Raw genomic sequence first — 18,014 nt, forward strand, 5'->3', positions numbered from 1 at the left:
GAAAAACAAACAAACCAACCAACAAACCAAAAAAGCCTGAATTAAAAACCACAAATATCTGCTAAATGAAAGGAAAAATCACACGTCTTCCAGTACATTCCCTAGGGTACAGAGTCTCTCTCTTTCCTACCATTCCCTACAATGATACTGTGCACAATTGTTTTACTTAAGCTTCTTTTTGATGGGACTGCCTTCACATATAAGAGGAATGTACCCTCATGTAATTTCGGTAAGACAGTAAGACAGCCAGATAAGGAAGATATTGAAATCAGGGTTCCCTGTCCCAGATGAGCACCCCAGCCTTTGGGTGGTTGTACCATGTGAAATGTGGAGCCATCAAATGCCCCTGTGAACAATCAAGAGAAGTGTGAGTCCTGCTCAGTGTGGGCTGCATGGGGGAGCCAGAGTGTCATTCACTAGCTCTGGGCTCTGTTTTCAGGACAAATGTATAGGATATTTAACTGGCATTCCTGCAAGTCCTTTGCTGGATCTGAATATAAAATCCTTCAAGGACCTCACAACTCTCTACCTCCTAGTACGATTCAGCAAGAATGACACTTTTATCCTTCAAGTGTGTGCTGATGAGATTTTTTTGTTGATAGCTGACATTTCTTAATCTTCCTACAATCAAGTCCTTTGCAAACCTTTAAAAATCAATTTGTAAAATAAAATAAAAATGCAGTATTTTGCAAGTGCCTGCCCAATCATCCATCCTGCATTATGCACAAGGGAGAATCTTGCAGTCAACAGGAGTGCTGGATTCCTCTAACTGCTTTTGTCCATGTGCTGCATTCTTTATTCACGCATACTGCCTGCAAGACTGAAAGGGCTGCTCAATTTTCCATGTCCATTTAGTCTTCATTTTTTTCTGACCCTGACTACAAGCATAAAGAACTAATGACTACAAATTCCGTTGTTGACTTTGGGACATTGTCTCATGAGTGTTAAGAATTTGTTTGTGTCAATGTAGCTCATATGTCAATGGGTACTGAGCAGTGACAAGCTTTACCTACTGCCGCCTTAGGCTCAGTTTTCTGCTGTGACGTGCTGTCTGTCTCTCCTTGATTTATTTTGCATTCTGTATCTGTAAATGAAACAGATCTTTTCCATGTCAATGAAGATAGAGAAAACCACCATTTTTCTAATCTTCAGGTCGTTGCTGCAAAATTGTTTATACTCTCGTGGAGGTCCTATTTCTCTTCTTCCTCATTGTATTTACTTACATATGATGGCATGTATCTCTACTTTAAACTAGACCTTCCTGTCCATGCCATAATATTCTGTGTTGCTGAACCATATTTTGCTGCCACTTCAGCAACTGTTTGTAGCCTTAGCAGAGCTATGTTAAAATCTTTGAGATCATCATTAGATTGTTGACCAAATTAATCGCCTCTCTTTTTCCTTGTTATTCTGCTTCATGTGGAATGGCTCCATCCCAGGGCTCTACATAACAACCATTATATTATCTTCTTTTTCATATGCTGTGTCATACTTCATTTTTTCACCATCACCATATAATATTCTTTTGCTTTGCTGATGGCTACCAGCTACCTCTCTCTCTTTCCTGATGCTTCAGCTGCAGCCTATGTTTTGTCGCAGTGTTTGGCAGAAATTCAGAACTGAACACCTTAATTTTAAAGTGAATTTGAACAAGATGGAAGTAAAACTAATTATCTCATGGCACAAGCTGGCAACAACCCCTTCTGCAACCATGTAATTTAATAGTCCAGTGTTCTTTTTGCGCTTAAAGATCTCAATATTATTTTTGGATCAATGTCTTTATTTTAAAGACTAAGTAACATATATATTCTGATGAGAGGTTTATCACTTAAAGAAACCTGCTGGAGAGAAACCATTTATATTCCATTGCCAGAGTAATGATGTTTTAGCCACTGATGATGTTAATCTTAGTATACTCAAAGAATGTGCTTATGCTGATGTTAGAAGTATACTTAGTCCAAATGTTTCTTCACAATTTATTAATTTATTCTAAATTGCTAAAGCACAGAGCTGCTTTTCTCCACATCCCTCAGTGTTTTCATTCGAAATTTAATATCCAATTTAAAAGTTATTGACGACTTATGTCTTAAGCCATTCAGAGACACTTCTAGTGACCTTGCCATTGCAGTTATTCTCATTATTCTCTTGAGGAGAGCAGGATGTCACATCTTTTCCTTGTGGAATTTGTCAGCATCCATGTTTGTCTTAAAGATTTTGGCTGCAAGATTATACATATATATATATATATATTTTTTTTTTTTTGGGAACTACTATTTGACCTTTGCCTCCTTCATTCATGGCAGAATCAATGACATTAAAATTACAGTTAAAAGTTTGCATGATTTATTGTGTTAAAAGGAAATATTGGTGATAGACGCAAAATTGCGAAGGAAGGATTCAGCAAGGAAAATAATGATTTCTCGCTGGTTACTGCAATACAAATTTTCCTTTTAAATTTTAAACAGTTCCTGAAGTCCTGCTTTTCTTGACTCCGGCTAGTAGTTTCTGTTATCTCATGGCAACGACAGCCCTTATGCTGCAAACACTTCTGTGTGCATTTTACTTAATTTGTGTGAATAATCATTTTGATCACAGTTGGGTTATGCAAACTGATGGGGCCCAAATGCACACAGTGCTTTATACTGTGTTTGCTTTAGAAAGAACCAGGAATATTTGCAAAGGTTATGTTTCTCTCACCTCCCTCTTCTTTTCTTCCATCTTTTTCTTCCTTTCATATACCTTTAGCTTAGATTCTTCACTTTTTTCTCTATTCCCTAATGGTTAAACAAGCCTTTTGTTTGATAAAGGTGAATCCTTTATCTCTTTATTAGTCAGATTTTGAAATTTAGCTGGGGACCTAGTTTCTGTCATACTAGATTAAGCAATTCCTGTTGTATAAACAAAAAAACCTGTGCTTATTAGTCCTTGAACATTTAATATGTAAAAAATGCTAGTGTTTTGCTGAAGTGAGGATGGAAAGCCCTGAAGAACTAAGTGAGCTTGTTGACACAACGAGAAGCTGCCTAGATAATGTTTCAGTAGTCCTTGAAGAAAGGAAATTCCAGAAAGCAAGAGAGAACATCCTGGAACCTCCCCCTAAGTTGAGTCTTCTGCTTGTTTGTCTGCTCTTGTGATTGCTTCCAATTCATGTTCTTTGCCTACCTTTATTTCCCAAGTTTAAACGAATTTAATGACTCTATTTGCATTATTTCTTATCAGCCAATAAACCCTTGAATGTGTTTAAATGTGCCACATCCTCTGCATGACACATAAAGTGGCAGCATAAAACTACTGTTTCAGATTTTGAATTAAAGAAGTACAATTAAGTAAGATGAAGATCCTCTTTTTCACATAAACAAATGCAAAATAGAGGTTATCTGCTTTTCTATTTTGGATAATTTTTATGATGGTATCTACAGGATAGGTCATGGATCATTGATTGATATTAGGAAACATTTCTTCACAGAAGGGGTTGTGAAGCATTGGAACAGGCTGCCAAAGGAAGTGATGGAGTCACCAGTGCTGGAGGTGTTTCAAAGATGTATAGATGAGGCTCTTAGGGACATGGTTTAGTGCTAGATTTAAGTTATGTTTGGACATGATCTTAAGGGTCTCTTCCAAGCAAAATGATTCCATGATTCTAAGTAAAAGATATAAGTGCACCAGAAATGAGAGACTATTGTGGCTTCCTAAAAGGAGTCGGCGCCACAGACTTAGGCTTCTGTCTCCAGTTAAGTGTGCAGAGAAAAATAAGTAATGGGCAAACCCCCATAACATCTTACTCAAAGGTGTCAGTGTCTCCCTAAAGTACTTGCTGATGTCCTTTTTCAGAGTTCAAAAAAAACCCACGTTGTTTTCTCTGTTCCGGTTCTCAACTGCAATACTTTGTCAGTAGATACCTGGCATTATTATTTAAAAAGATTTTTTGTTGTTGTTTGTTTGCTTGTTTTTTAATGATAGTGATGTCACCCAACTTAATATTTATAGTAATTACTGAAGCCAGAGAAATAAACGGAAGAGCCTCTTTACCCAATCCCAGGGAAGATCCCAGAACCTGTATTCTGTCTGGGCGGAGTTGTCTCCTGAAGCCCTGACTCTCCAGTCTAATGTTGGGAGAGATACCTGCCCATCTGTGTTTCCTATGGCTCAGGACTAGACAAATCTCCTAGGGCTCTGGGAGAAGAATTTTGGGTACCATACAGAGAGTGTGGAACCTGAACAGACTCCTGGGAATAGGAAAAGGGGAAAGAGAATGATTGGAAGATACCAAATGACTGCAGAGCAACTCACAAGGGGTAATTGTCAGTGAATAAATCAGCAATTGTCAGTCAATAAATCAGGAAGTCATACTTAGTCAAAGGGTGTAAGTTTGATAGTGAACTTGAAACAAAGGCCTGGTCTCCTTCAGTAAAACACTGAAAAAGAAGAATGCCTAATCAAAAACTTCATGGGGCTATGTGACAGAAACAGACTGTTCTGAGGCATCCTTGTCTAACTCTAAAGAAATCTACAGGATTCCTGTCAACATGAGGAAGTTGAATTGTGCAACATTTCTCATGTGTGCTAAAGGAATTTGTAGCATTACCAACCCATACAAAAGGTAGGTTAAAGCTGAATATGATGCAAGTGCTCCAGCAGAAGAACTCTATGTACCTCTACATACGTTGCATTTGGACCTCAGAAAACAGCAGGAGGATGTCAACTATTGGGGAAAAAAATACTAGTCTGTGTCCAATACAGTAAAGTCATTGATGCATTGATAACTCCATTTGCTTCAATAATACTAGTGTCATATTTAAAGACAATGTAATGCATATTTATGTATATACTATATATATATTTATATGCACTGTAGCTATATGCATGGTCCGACTTGCATCAAGTACTCAGTCTACCCTGAACACTTCCTGTTTGGATCCTATACAGTATTACTAAAAAGCGGCATTCCTGGAAATATTTTCTGTGCCCTTCAGTCAATGTCCTCATACTGACCCCTGCTAGGTGCTCACATTCAAGAACCTGAAATTAGCTCAGGAAATTGGAGATACGTTTAGAGCATAACCTGTAAGTCAACATGGGCATCACATTAGGCCGACCTAATGGAAATTATTCCCTTTGTGAGCAAGTTGCAGACAATTTATTTTCTATGTATATTTGACTGCAGGCAACTTGAGTTTAACAAACACTTTCCATGCATTTTGTCAGATGCAAAAGGATGTTGTTGCTTAGGTAAAGTATGATATATGTTTTTCTATTTTACACTCAGTCTTTTGAAAAGAAAATTAAGCAAGTGTGCTTATCCTGTTGTTATGGTTTCAGGCTACCTTTAGCAAGTTATCATTTACCAAAACATACCTCAAGGTGCCTGTAAAAACAGCACTAAAATTTTGCTTGGAGTCCAATACATTGCATATTGATAAGTTTTGCTGTAATGCTGTGACTGCTTAGTACTTTACTGTGATGACATACATAAATGTACTTGTTATTGGAAGATACTGAGATGCCATTAATGCCTCTTTCAACACATAATGGAGTGACCTTGCTCATTTTTTTCATACAGAAACAACTGCTTATTCTGTCTGTGTGTCATGCTTCCTCAGGAGAAATCATGCACGACGAAGTAAAAAGCAGTTAATGCAGGTCAGTACAACATTCAGTATAGAAAGCAGCTGAAATACTGCATGACAGTCTCAGTTGAACCTTTTAGGTATGCTTTGCTCAGCTATCGCCCTTTGAGTTTTAAATTATTTTATTCATATGCTTTCAGATAATTCTGCTTTTGCAGTCAAAGTCCCTCTCGTTCTCAGCCCTGAGACACTACTCTAATGCAGTTATCCTCAGTGTGAGTTTTCTATTTGTTCACTTGTGAAATCAGCAGTACTAATTTTAACAGATCAGAATACTGCAATTTCCTATAAAATCCCAAAGGCCTTTTGGATATACCTTTTCCCTACCCAATTTTCTCTCAAGCTTACAAGGTGCTTAATTAATGTATATATTTTGACACCTCATGACCTGCCTGCTGCTTTCTTGTTGTTTGCCTTCATAGAGGTTTGATTTCTGCTCTCTGGCCAGAATGACTTCCCTACTGAGCGATACTTTGGGGCTTGGGAATTGTTTTGCCTTTCTGTTCTTTTATACAGAGTTGTGCCTACCTCCTGAGACAGTGCTGCACAGCACTTCAGAAAGTCGCTGTAGAGTATTAGGCCTTTTGAATTCTTTTGTTTTGGTTGTACTATGTACTGAAGCTGATTTTTGGTCCCTATGCGCTTAGTAAAGACTCCGTCTGATTTGAAGTGTATCCATGCTAACTGTGGTAGACTTTATTCACAGAATTTACATGCTTGTTTGATCTTCTTGCCACTGGAGCATCAGTGCAGCCCTTGGAAATGTTTGCAAGTTTTCTTTAACTTTCTGCACTTTTCTAGTCAACTTGCTACTACTCACACATGTAAATGTAAGAATATGCAGAAATATGTGATTCTTTTTTTTTTTTTTTTGGTCTAAATGACTGGAGCTTTCAAAATTAATTCTGTTTGCTTCCTGACTATTCCCTATTTTGATGCCGATTACTCATCACTGAAGCCACTTGTTTTTACTATTTCATGCTTGCTTGACTCTGATTTCTTTGGCATTACCTGTTTACAAAGATGCTGTGGCTGCTAATTACAGGATTTGGAGTGGCTTCTATGCCTGTATTTTGACTGTGGTCTAGGCATTTGCTAGAACTACATGTTGAGAGAAAATCTTATGAGCACTAACTCAATAAAATTCAGTTGCATTGTTCCAAAGTTTGAGGGCAGTAATGTTGTCTGGCAATCTGCTTCACGAAGGGGGAAGTTCGAGCATGGAAACACCTGACAGCAGTTTTCCTTTTAAGCTTTGGAGAGTGTACTACAAACAGCAGGGAGGAAAAAGTGACAATGCAAAATCAGAAAAAAAATGTGTCTCCTTTAATATTGCAGTGCAATTTGTTTTCACTGGTCATCAGTCTTGGTGATCGCTTAAGTTAGGAAGAACAAAATGCTTTTGAAAAGCCATTGTCTGCATGTACTGATGTGTTTGACCTTCATTTAAAAATGGCTTTGATTCATAAAGGGGAGCATAGAAGGTATATTTTTTCTCTGGTGTCTGTACCAAATAAGGTCAGGATTCAGCACCTCTTAGAGTGTTAATTTAACCATGGAAAAACTAATTATGGTCAGTTATATCCTCACTGTAGCTAAAATGCTTAGTAGAAAGTTTTTGTCTAGAGATTTTGCCTGTTTTTATCACTGTCAGAAGCTCAAAGTTTAATCTTGTATTATAAAGCCTCCATCCTCCTTCTAGAATGACTGTTTTACCATGTTACTGTTCTTCTAATCTTATTGCTCTTAGTCTTAGCAAAAGAAATGACCTGGCTGGTCCCTGGAATAGCTTAATAATTCATGTATTGTTTCATAGTGCCTTTGAAATGTTTACCAGCTGGCTACTTATTGAAAATTTTTATTTTGCCTTCTTGGCAGTTTTCTAACTACTCTCTTATAAAAGTAAATCAACATACTCATATAGTAAACATTCTAGCAAGCTAATACAGCCATACCATCCCACAACTAGGCAATACAAACGATTAATAAATCATTGCAGATCGTCCACACATTCTTCATACTGTATCTCAGATGCTTCTGATAGCCGATACATAATATTCCCTTCCCTTCCCCACAGCAACTACTGCCATCAAGCATATTACTAATTTACACTTCAATATTTCTAAAGTATGTGTCTCCATTAAGATTTGTATTACATTGCCAGACATGGTATATTGAGAGGAATGAACTAATTTGTATGAAATAAGAATCAATCCTAACCTTGAATCAGATCCAGACAAAACATTCTTAAGGTTCAGAAAGCTTTATTCTTGGCTATTTCATCTGCCTTTGTACTTTGAGGATCTATTAGGATGGGAAGCCAAAAACCAAACCAAACCAAAAAACTAATGGTATACAGGTCAGCCCTTCTCTAAAGATCTATTTTTATCTTACTAGTCCAAATTGGAAAACTTGAGAAAATATGAAAAAAACCAAACCAAACAAAAACCCACTATAAATCCTGGTTTAAAAACAGAGACTTGATCCAATGGCTTTTGCATATAAATTCTTCATCAGTATCAGTCACAAGGATTGCTGTACCAATCTGATCTATGTCAGGTGTAAAAAGAAATCACATTCTTTTTTATTTTGCTCAAATACTACTTGAATGTATCTGGTGGTTCTATTTACTCTCAAACAGTATGTAGGACTTTTTTGGAAATTCTCAAGCTTCATGAAATGATTATTTTAACTCTTTCTATATCAAATGATCTTTAGCTGGGGCACTTTATATTCCTGTGCTAATATTAGGTAGAGATAACTTTTTATTCAGAGCTCGAAGACGTGTCAGTCTCAATAAACAGAAGATACAATTATACAGTGGGAAGTGGCTAATACTAGTTTGACTCTTTTTTAACTAGTCTTTATCAGAGTTAGTTTTGTATGAAAGTGAGAGAAGTTCCATTTCCTGTTAGGCTGTTAAACATTTAAAATTTAGCAAATATGTCTTCAGGTTGAGTTAAAATTTTAAACTGTGATATTTTTCTCATGATATTAAATACTGCAGTGATGGATGTAAGGCAGTAATGTATATTCTATAGCTTTTCTATTGACTTGCAGGGCCTCAACAGTGGATCCTTGAAAGATACTTTGAAAGATATTTTGATAGATACTTCACAATCTTTAAGCTGATGAGCCTCATTTACTTGCAAGGTAAGGAGTAGCAACATTTGAAACACAGTACATGGACCTCACTCATTATAAGAAAATTTTTTCTCACACAGTGCAGAGATTTATTTCAGGCTAACTGGTTCTAAAGTTCTTCCTAAAGCAGGAAGAAGCTAACTAAAATAAATTTTTAATTAGAATTTTTAGAACACATTTTCACATTTTTCTCAATTAACTAGTTAAATCATGACTTTTTTTTTTTTTTTTGTGAAGTCAGATCTTATTTAAAGTAGTTGTCTCTCCATTACTTATAAATATGAGACTTTTGTAGTTGCTGAACTATGACTGTATTCCACACTAATACAATGACCTATTGAAAGCTGAATGTAAGTCGATCTGTGAGCAGGAAGACACTGGAGTTCAGAGAAGCATATATGATGTAGTATCATAATGATGGGTGTGGAAATAAAAAGAAAAGCAAGCAAACTTAAAAATGTCATTATTCTGTAGTGAGAGGCTTTTCCCCCTTTGGCCTGAGAATAAAAAGGTTTTGGCCAAATCCTATGGACTGTGACTCCTTCTGAGGATGATAAAAATGTCTAAAACTTCATCTTTCTCCTTTCTGTTAAAATGTGCATCAGAGAGCAGAAAAGTCCCAGAAGATGTAAAGAAACCACTACAAATCTAAGCTGCTCTCTGCAGCTGCTTTGGGCTGACACTGGTAATAAAAGTTGTCTGGGTTGAGGGAAACACAAAATGTAAATATCATGGCTGTCAGAAGAAAATAATAATTGTAAAATCAGCTTGGTTTTACTAATTCTCTGTAAGTTGGTCTTCATTGCAGGAATAATGAATTTTTAACCTGGAAATAACTTAAGTATAATAATTCATGATATCATTGCACGATATTTACAGACAGGATGCAGTTTCATGTTTACAATAAGTTCCATACTTATGAATTTTAATTCTGTGCTGGATATCATTCATTCTTTCATTATCCAGCTGTGAGATCTGTGCAGAGCAGATAGGATAGCTGTAACACTTTTACAGTATAACTTATGCAAAATGAAAAAATTGTGGTAAATAAGAAATTAGTAACATTCTGAAGACTTGCAGAAGAGACAAAATGATCAATTTCTTCATACAACAGAAGAGCATCTGTGGAGCGAGGCGGGGGGTAAGTGTAAGTATTCCACCAAAAATAGCAGCTGGTTTCACATCACTAACTGACAAATCTGAAATTGTGATTCACTGGCTAGAAAACGTCCGAGACCAAACCAGAAACCACAGGCAGAAACAATTCAAGGGCTAGCATCTCCACCATCTTCAGGAGAAATCAAAGAGCTGTACATCAGCGCAAGTCACCACTCACCAGATCATAAAGGCATTGCCTCTTGCTCCTCTCAATTATGGTGCTGCAGCATTTATTCGGAGGCATAAAATGTGATTGTATCCATTTGGGAATATGAGACCACACCAGTTGATTATAGTGGTACAATTACTATTCTCCTACAAAAGAAAAAGGGTGACTTGCCAGACTAAAAATTATCAATGCTGCCTTTTATCTGTTCCTCATAAAATGCTAGCAAAGCCCTTGTCATTCAGATTGTAGAATATATGTTAAGTCTATTTCTATCCCAAAGCCAATGCATTTTGAGAGCAGACTCTGGTACCCAGATAAGATCTTTGTTTTATAAAATAATTCTAGACAAAAGAATACAAACAGTATCAGCTGAAATACAGGGCATTTATAGTCTTAAAGAAGAACATTTCAGAAACTTGTCAGAAAACGTGTGAGATCACACAAAAGTCATCATTATTCATTAATTACTTCAGCTATATCTCCAAGATACATCTGCTCCAGTATTCTTGCTGGTCAACAAAGCCTCTTCTGGAATTAGAGAGCAAATTTTGCTTTTCACATGTTTGATAAACTTTTATGGATTTTTAAATGATACAAATTCATTGACAGGGTCATGCTACTCATCTTGTTGAATGAATTTCAGCCAGAGGAAAAACAGAGGGTTTTATGAAGTAGTACTGTGCAAGATCAAGTTCCTTGTCACCAATAAAAACTTGATATTAGTCAAAGTCAAAGCTACTTTTTGTGCAGGAAACCTCATACCAGACATTTTCTTGGAATGACTCCAGAGCTGGGAGTTAGCTTTGGATTAATACATCTGCATTTAGATGTCTGCAATGTAGGTGTCTACATACATGTGAGGTACTGGTCTAAGTTTGCTTGGAAGTCAATGGAGACCTTGTCAACCCTGGCAGGGCCTGGCAGCCAGAGCCTGTCCCACCAACCCAGCCAGGAGCAGGGCAGCGGGACAGCCCCAGTCTCAGGAATGGGGCACCTTCCTGGGGACAAGGCTGAGCCAGGACAGGGGCCTGCGGGTGGGCTGAACTTGACAGGGCCCATGGTTGGGGAGGGCAGGGCTGTCGGGAGCTGGAGACCAGCCCTGCTGTGGCATTGCTGGGGCAGGGGCTGATGATCCTGCGGGACTGAAATGGGGTCCTGGGTCATGGGTAAGATGTGGGAGGATCCCTGGGAAGCTGGGCAGGGACAGGCCCATTATTGCCCTCAGGACCTGGGCAGCATTTCAAACTCATGAGCATTTGAACTATTTCTTGTTTTTTTTCCAGCTTACCTCACAGCAGTCACAAAGAAAAGATGCAGAGTTACTAATTCAGAATCACTTGCTCTCCCTTTACTAAAGGGAGAGTGGACCTGTAAACTACCTGCACAGATCTAAAGCAATCTTCTTTTAGTGCAAAAGTTATTAGCTGCGACATTGTGCTTTCACTTATTTCTTCCCTCCCTGTTTTCTCAGCTCTCCTCCCTGCCCCTGCTGAGAGAGAACACCAGCATGAAATGGCAAAGCAGAGCTAATGAGGTGACAGGGGGTTTAGTGCTTGTAGCAGGGACAGGGGGCATTTCTGGGGTCTGTGAGAACCTTGCCCTGTAGCTCCCTTCATGTAGCTTCCTTTACCCTCAGAGACAGGGCACTCCTAGCGATATCACCTGGGCAGCAAGAGGTTTTGAGGTAAAGAAGGGCGAGAGACCTTCCTCCCTACCAACAGGTCTCCAAAACCTCAGTGACCCTCCGTTGAGAATATTTAATACTATCATGATACTTGAGAGTATTACGGTAATCACCAACTTGATAAATGTTTACTCTTAATAAAATTTATCTTTTTCTTTTAATATTTTTAGCTGTTTTCTTCATTAAAGAGGTAAGAATGACTTTTCATTCTGCTTGCATCTAAGCAAAGCATTAGCACAAAGATAATTATTGATCCAGCCCTAACAGCTGACAATAGAACAGTTTGTTGAAGAGTTGTCAACAATAGCAGAAAATGTATTGAACTATCTTCTCTGTTTGAGCACACATATTATATTTGGCATTCCTGAAGCTACTTTTCCTGTACTTCAAAGCTAAAATTACAGGAATGGGGATTGGAGACTGAACTCTCGAAATATACTTATCCATTGTGCTTTGTAGCAAAGTGGGAGATGTGACACACTATTTTTCTGTCTCTTTTCCTTAGGGAAGCTCATAAGCCTTTCTTTTCTTCTCTATTTTTTTTTCTCTTTCAATTTTTCCCACCTCACAAAAGAGAGTGCAAATTTCCCAGAATTTTAGCCATCAAAGCCCAGTACGTTGAACATAACTCTGCTGTGCTTAAGTGGGATGCTGAGATAATGAGTAGAGAAGTAATTCCATTATGCCATGTTGTCTTTTAAAATTAGCCAAAGGGTGGGAGTATGGAATATTTTTTTTTCTTTAGCAGAGCATGCAAGAGAAAAAGATAGTAAGAACTCCTTTCAGCTGATAACCAGAGAGGTTTGCAATTGATTTGAATATTTCACACAGTCTCTCTCACGCTAAGAGGTATAACAAAGACTAACTGGTAAAGCTACGTGTCCATTTACTTATGACTTCTGACACACATAATATGAAAGACTTGATTACTTACCACCCCAGAAGAAGTAGTTACTGATGCTGTAGAAAGTTGAATTCAAATTTATTGTGAAAATTCATAGGATATAGTGGCTGTACGGCACTATCTTAAAATTTTAAAAAATTTGAGAACTTTCATTGATCCATAGAAGACATTTCCAAGGTCAATGTTAGTAGATTTTTATTTGTTTTTTCATGTTTGAGGAAAACAAAATAGAAAGAACCTAAGAATGATCAAAACTACAATTCCATACTCCTGCAACTTCACAGTCCATTCATTCCATACATCTGGAGTATTATGGAAATTGATGATTTCCTCTATTTTGTGTGTCTTATGTAAACACTAAAAATTTGAAATCAGTTCTACATGCTTAGGAAAAAGATTCAGAAGATACACAAGATCAAAGAAAATATTTAATGTGATAAACTGAAACTGGTCATTTTTTACTACAGATACATTGCTGGTTCTTGCATACACCAAGAAAATACAAATTTACTTACTACCTATCCAAAAGTATAAAGGGGGGGAAAATTTCTACCAGCTCTAAAAAAAATAAAACAAAAAATTCCAAGAATTACTGATGAATGAAGTAGTTCATTTGAGAAGAGCTGGGTCCAGGTAAAAGTTCTGTTGTTCTGCAATTCTGTTAATCTCTGCAAGATAAGGATGTTCAAATTAAAAAATATAGGAGATAACGTTTTCTTTCTAGCCTATTATATAATATTTTGGATATTAGTGGAGGTAAATTAAAGTGTGAAATTGGAACCTGAACTGGTAGGAACCCAGTACAGATTTGCTGCATGCAGACTGGCATAAAATACTGAAATATCAAATTCTTGTTTCATATGCATTTTCTACTTATTCTATAACAAAGTATCAAATTGACAACAGTAGGCTATCAATACTCAGTTAAGACGCATAAAAATTCGTTCCACATGTAGGCAGTTCTGAAAGTACAACCTGTTTACAGTGATGAGTCTCTGAAAGAGCAAACCCAACATTTAAAATGAATATTTTTTGGGGATTAAAAGAAATGACAGGCATTTTCTATATTTATAGTGACCCAAAACATTCTTTCAAGTAAAATCAGCAAAGGATAAGGTTTTTTCTTCTGTTCGAAACCATAATAGTCTCTTAAAAAAGAAGGGATTTCTTTGGGACACTAAGAAGGTTAACAATAGCTTTGCATGCTATAGCAAGCATTATTTACTTCAATCTCCATACTCTTGCTGCTGAGATGGCGTGATAATCATGTGAGATAAATGTCACATCATTAATTTAAAGATTTTTCAGTCTCTTCATTATGAAGTAGGAAAAGACTGTACTTTGGTCTTTGGCATACCTGCACCTTAATGTCCATGTACTATTAAATCGGTGGCATTTGAAGGGCATCTCTTCCATAGCATGCAACCCCTTCAACTTTCGCTTCAGAATCATAGTTAACTTGTGTGTGATCCTTCCGTGAATCAGTCAGATTCTTACACTATGCATGATGAAATAACAGGATGGCTATTCCCAAGACTCAAAACTGCTCCTCCCAGCCCTTCCTGACATTATCTCAGCCCTAGGAGGCCCTATAGCATTCTCATAGAATCACAGAATATTTTGTATTGGAAGGGACCTTTAAAGGTCATCTAGTCCACCCCAAACATGCAATAAACAGGGACATCTTCAACTAGATCAGGTTGCCCAGAGCCCCATCCAGCCTGGCCTTGAATGTCTTCAGGGATGAGGCATCTACCACCTCTCTGGGCAACATGTTCTAGTGTTTCACCACACCCATTTTAAAAAAAGTGTCCCTTGTATCTAGCCTAAATCTACACCCTATTAGTTTTAAACCATTACTCCTTGTATTATCACAACAGGCCCTTCTAAAAAGTGTGTCCCCATCTTTCTTATAAGCCACCTTCAAATACTGAAAGGCCACAGTAGGGTCACCCTGAAGCCTTCTCTTCGGCTGAACAATCCCGATACTGTCAACGTTTCTTTCTTCACAGGAGAGGTGCTCCAGCCCTCTAATCATCTTTCTGGCCTTCCTTTGGACCCTCTCCAACATGTTCATGTCCTTCTTATGTTGGGGGCCCCAGAGCTGAATGCAGTGCCCCAGGTGGGGTGTTACCAGAGTACAGTAGAGAAGGTCAGTCACCTCCCTCAACCTGCTGGTCACACTCAGGATATGGTTTGCTTTCTGGGCTGCAAGTGTGCACTGGCAGTTCATGTCCAGTTTTTCATTCACCAGTACCGCCAAGTTTTTCTCCTCAGGGCTGCTCTCAATCCCTTCATTCCCCAGCCTGTATTGATACCAGGGATTACCCCAACCCAGGTGTATGATCTTGCATTTGTCCCTGTTGAAACTCATGAGGTTCACATAGGCCCACTTCTAGAGCTTGTCCAGGTCCCTCTGAATGACACCTTGTCCCTTAGGTGTTTCAACTGCATCACTCAGCTTGGTGTTGTCCACAAACTTGTTTTGGGTGCACTTGGTCCCATTGTCTATCTCACTGATGAAGATAAGAAACAGTACTGGTCCCAGTATGGACCCTTGAGGGACATCGCTTATCACCCATCTCCATCTGGACATTGAGCCATTGACCACTACCCTCTGGATGAGACCATCCAACTAATTCTTCATTCACCAAATAACCGATCTGTCAAATCCATACATCTCTAATTTAGAGAGAAGGATGTTGTGGGGGACCATGTCAAAGACCTTCTCCTCCTTTTTTTTCCTCCTTCTTTTTCCGTATGTCCCACAGATGGACCAACAGAAGCGAACTGAAAAATAATTACACAGGTTTCACATAAAAATCTTTCCAGGCAGCTGATAGTGATTTTTTTTTACCCAGGAAGATTGTTCAGTAGCAGCAGACTACCTTTCAGTGGAATTTTGAAGCCATTATTCGACAAACTTTTGAATCTGCTCTTAGCAGCTGGAAATGTCAAAATGTCATGATTGTGCCCATACCACTGTCTTCCCTGAAGCTTTCTGGTAACTCTGTTGTTAAACTGTCATTTTCAAATCTTAATTATGGAGATTTTGGCAACACTTCTGTTGTTAAAAACAATAGAAATTAGGTTGATTTGAAAATAGCTTAAATTCTGTATTAAGGTGATTAGGCTTTTTACCTTGAAACCTCTGAAAAAGCACACAGGAAATGAAGAAATATATAAGATTAAGTAGTCTACAGACTACTGGAATGTAACTCATAGCTACCTGAGAGTTGTTGGACATTGCTGTGTGACATAGAATTGAGATAGCAAGACATGATAGTTTTTGTAGATTAAAAAAATGAAGTATTTTTCAAAAAAACCTCAAACATTTTCAAATTATAAAATACATGCCTGGAAGGAACCAGAGGAACTTGAAATAGGATCCAGCATACCAAGACAGTAAGATACTGATCCAGTCCCAGCCTCATCAATGCTAGAAGTTCCTCAATCCTTTCAAAGACTTTTATCTTCATTGCACTCCTCTGGACTTCCACACCTTCTAGTTGTTTTTGAGGTGGGCCATCCTGTGCTTTCCTGAACTGGAGGGCTGGAGGGCAGGTGCTCACTGTTGGGACTTGTGGTCTCTGTTTTCTTACAACCCATGTTCCTCTCTGGACACTTTTTATAAAATGTGTGACATTGTGAACCCAGCTCAAAACATGGATAAACTTGCAATAATTCAGGCCTGCTGCAGCCTCCTTCCTTCTTCACCTACCTCTCTCTCCTCTGAACTGAAAACTAATCTGCCAAAAAACATGATTAGTTACATGCATTACTTCTTTGATGTGGTTTACAGGATAGTTATACCAATGTTTCTCCATTGCAAAAGAGAGGATGGTATGGCAACAGGAGAGTAAGACTGTTCCTTACAATGCCATGTTTGTTTTACACTAGGTTAAAGTAATTATTGAACCACTTTTAGCCTTCTGTAATATTATATTATCATTCCATTATTAGCCACAAGCTTTTTCTGTAGAGCTCCTTCCTAGCCAAGTTAGTCCCCATTTTTTTTTGCTTTAAAAAAAATTTATCTTACTATCTTTAGATTTCTTCAATTGTGCAAAACAATTCTGAAAGTAGTTGTCATTCTAAAGTGCTTCCTACTCACCCAGCTTGCTGTTAGCACAGATTTTTTTGTGTGCTTTCTCCTCTAGCACTCAAGCTATTAGTGAAAACCCAGAACAGTCCTATGAAAGAATTTGATAGGTACAGCCTCAAAAGATAGCCAGGAATTACTGAACAGTACAATCTGATCAGTTGTTTTTTGTTTTCTTTTTTTTTTTTTTGTCCAGTCTTTTTGCCATTGTATGATAATTATAGCTGCAGTACATTTCCATAGTAAAGATAAGAAATAGCTTTTGCTTTTCCTAGTGACTCTACACTGTCAAGGAAGATGAGATTATTTCGATAGGGGATGTTTTTGTATTTCCTTTTAAGATGTTTCCTATCATATTTCTTTTAGGGGCTAATTAAAAGATTGTTTAATACTTTTCCACAATATCTTTCTGAGTTCGTTATATACAGTTCTACTTTTTCCTTATTCTGAAGAAAAATACTATATTTACTGTTCTCCAGTCTTCCAGTGTTTAAGGTCACCTCAGTTTCTCCTCCCTCAAGTTCTCTTAGACAATTAATTACAAAAGATTCAGGGATCGCTTTTGCTACTTCCTTTAAAACTGTAGATTGAAATCCATCCCATTTACTGTCTTGAATATGTCTCATTGTTCTACATATTCTGTAACCTGTTCTCCCCTCTGCTGGCCTGAGCTACTGTTATAAAATTTGTGTTACATTCATGATTGCTATTAATATTTTTGTCCAAAGGCTCATACCAAAAAGGCAGTAAATATTTTTACTTTATTAGTATTATCATTATTGATTCACACTCTCTTTTAAATAATTGATCTATATTTTCACTCAGCTTACTCCTAATGAAATTCAATGTTATTTCTTTCCCTATTGCTTTCATTATGTCTTGATAAGTAGATCTTAAACCATATCTTTTCTGCATTTTTGCCTACATAATTTTGCTGTTCATTTAGAATCCCATTAATTCATGTGTTTGTGCTTCTGCATTTTGTGCAGTTGTTATTAGTTTATTCAAGACCTCTGAATGCTGTTGTGGGGTGTTCTGCTTTACTTGCTATCTCCTCTTAGTTTCACACTGCCACTGTCTGCCATATTACCTATTTAGAAGCTGCAAGCCCTCTTACCTTTCTTCTTTCTATATTCTCTTGATCCACCTCATTATTTCTCCACATTGCAGTGACGAGTCACTGTGTACTTCCACCTCTTTCTTGGGCATTTCCTCCTTATGCTAGG

Source organism: Patagioenas fasciata, chromosome 3, assembly GCF_037038585.1.
Source record: "Patagioenas fasciata isolate bPatFas1 chromosome 3, bPatFas1.hap1, whole genome shotgun sequence".
Lineage (NCBI taxonomy): Eukaryota > Metazoa > Chordata > Aves > Columbiformes > Columbidae > Patagioenas > Patagioenas fasciata.